We start from the raw sequence: 2,860 nt of genomic DNA, 5'->3' as shown, positions 1-2,860 counted from the left end.
AAAGTTTTGCTCTTCAAGTTATACTGATTTAATATGTTACCTGAGTTTTTACTGACAATATGCATAGTCAGCTTCATCCTAGCCATGTGTCATTAATTAAATCAGCACTCTGTCTCTGATTATCTTTTTAAATTAATTTCCTTTGCGTGGATTGTTGAGTGTTAACTCGTTTTCTTTTCCTGATGATCTGTACGATGACTTTGACTCTGCAAAGTCTGGAGGATAAATATGGAAGTTGCATTTCTACATTAGGATAAAAGTGAGATATTCTGGACTTTCCTGAAATGTACATCAACAGATTTAAATCTCCTTGCTTAAAATTGATGAACCTCCTGACTATTTTTGTAAAACACCATCCCTGTACCTCTGGCTGTCACTTGCTATTTTTTTACAGAAAATGATTTGTGATTTAGGAAGGAATTTATTTTCTGAATCAGGATGCAATCACTGCCAAAAGACTATAGCTGTGAACTGGTCGATTGACTCCATATTGAGGCAGCTAATATTGTTGATGTGCAGCAAGTGTTGAAATGATGGAATGATAAGTGGTCTTTGCCTCCTGATGAGAATGATTGTACTAGATCATTGAGTCATATTTCCGATGTCAATTGTCCTGAGTGCAAAGTGCAATATATGATTTTGATAATAAAAATGCAGAGAATGCCACAGGTTTGTAGACCCGAATTATGTCTAAGATGCTGGAGGGTACAGATTTAGCATTTGCAGATAACTTTACAAACCTATAGCTGTCCTTGCTCAATTTTCTGTAAGATATCAAGTATGGAAAGAAACAAGGGTTCTTCAAAAACTGTCGTGAGTAAAGATGTTTTTGGTAGATCGGTCCTGACTGAGACTGTGAAGACTGCATAAAAAGCTGTTCTGTGAGAACCTGCTTCTGGGTAAGTTGGTTATTCAAAAAGAAAGACATAGAGCATGAAAAAGGTGTACTACTTATAAGGATACAGTTCAACATGAAATGTTAATTTGTGCTGCCCAGTGGAATTCCGCTTTAACACCAGCACTGATAGCAGAGTTTGTTCTGGACCTTGATTTATGTTTCACTTTTAGAGGAGTCCCAGTGATGCATTTAAAATATCTGATTATAACGAGTGAAGTGCATTTGAAATTTCTAGTTCATCTACCAAAAGCACTGGCTGATTGGAACTACGACCATGGTAGGACTTGAACCTACAATCTTCTGATCCCAAGTCAGATGCCTTATCCATTAGGCCACATGGCCAACTGGCTACATTGCCTTCTCTCAGATTTGATAAGATATTTTAACAGTAGCAAATTGGCTCATTCAGAAGTCTCCTTTATACTTGATAAGTGTGTATTTTGACATACATTCATCATAATATGACCTAGAAACGTAAAAAATTTTACATTTACAACCTTTAAAAATCTTTGCAAATCAATATGGAAGTTGCTTGCAAGGATCTGAGGAAAAATGAGAGATTCCATACTTTGGATCAGTTCTTCCTAATTTATTTTTTCTGTACAAAGAAGGGTATCAGCAGTGTACCACACTGGTTTAATCAATTGATATTGTTCAACAGACATATCAAGAAAAAGATGTGATCAACAAAATAATAAACTAATCCCATGTTCTTATGTTACAATAGAACAATGTGTTAGAATGAAGCTCAAATTTTAATTTGCTTTAAAGGGATATTTTTAAGCAACATGTAGCTTTCTCTCATGTCTGGCTCAAGTAATGTCTATCTTTTCCTTCCTCAAAATACTCCTAGGGCAACAGGAAATTAAAATTCTGTACAGCTCTCCACATACGTTCTCTCTTTTCTATATATAGGTTCATAGGTTCATACTAGGCTATCTGCCCTAGGGCATTTATAAGCCTAGCCAGAGTATGTTTGGCTTTCGCCACCCATTTTAAATTAATTTTGCTATGCCCTTTTCGAGGAGTTAGTATACTGTGCCTCTGTCTAACAGTGACACAGAAGTGATACCTGTAAACCTACGATCTCCCATCCACTCATCAAGATTCCTCTTGAAGAGAGTCAATGAGGACTCTGCCTAACCTGGACTGGGATTTTTATTCCAGAGTGAAGGGAGCCTCTGGGTTATGAATCTGTACTCCAGCATGTCCTATTTATTTCAGTGCTGAGGTTCAAGTCTCTAGAGCACGTAGCTCGATGGGATTTGGATTTTCTGAGGTGCAGCATGTCCCTTAATTCGGGTTGGACATGGTCTTATACTGCCAGGCACAGATCACCTCTGAGCAGGCGGTATGCCACTGAGTAGAGCTGGAGTTTCTTTTAACTGGCAGTATATGGCATCTGTTTGAGCCCTTTGATCCTCTTGGTGAGGTACTTTTGGGGTCTTTCCAGTTGCTGCAGGTGTTTGGTAAGGTACATCCCAAAGGGGCATTGTACTCAATTATGGGCCTGATGAGGGATGAGTAAAGGCACGATGACCTCCCTAATCTAGATGTGAATCCCTTCATGATTAGGTGGGCTATATGAAATGTTTTTCTAACCACTTTGGCCATAGTTTGTCAAATGAGATTGCTATCAACTTGGGTCCCCAGGTCCTAATTACTTCTTCTGTACTTAATGGATTACCACCTATGTGGTAATTTGTGGGCACTTTGTTTTGCCAAAGGGATGACTATACACTTTTTGGTAGCTTGAGGCCATGGCTCTGGCACCAGTTGTCTGTTTCTCGAGGCCCTTTGGAGGATGCTTGTGTCGGCTGGAGAGTCGATTATGGTGCCCAGTTTGCAGTCATCTGCGAACTTGGTCAGCCACAGTCCTTCCGTGTTGGCCTGTACCTCCGAGAAATATATACCAAACAAGAGAGGTCCCAGGACTGAGCCTTGTGGGATGCCACTTGTAAC

The 2,860-nt window shown here is 39.3% G+C and overlaps 1 non-coding gene across 1 annotated transcript; it reads right to left on the bottom strand.

The window, feature by feature from the left end:
* Positions 1–1,167: 1,167 nt before the first annotated feature.
* TRNAP-UGG lies at positions 1,168–1,240 on the bottom strand. Its single transcript has one exon. It is a non-coding gene; the product is annotated as a tRNA-Pro (tRNA).
* Between the last annotated feature and the right edge of the window lie 1,620 nt (positions 1,241–2,860).

This window comes from Protopterus annectens, chromosome 3.part0 (genome assembly GCF_019279795.1).
Source record: "Protopterus annectens isolate FY-2018-M chromosome 3.part0, PAN1.0, whole genome shotgun sequence".
In the NCBI taxonomy this organism is placed as follows: domain Eukaryota; kingdom Metazoa; phylum Chordata; order Ceratodontiformes; family Protopteridae; genus Protopterus; species Protopterus annectens.
The sequence above is the reverse complement of the archived record's forward strand: the minus strand, read 5'-3'. Positions and strand labels throughout refer to the sequence as shown.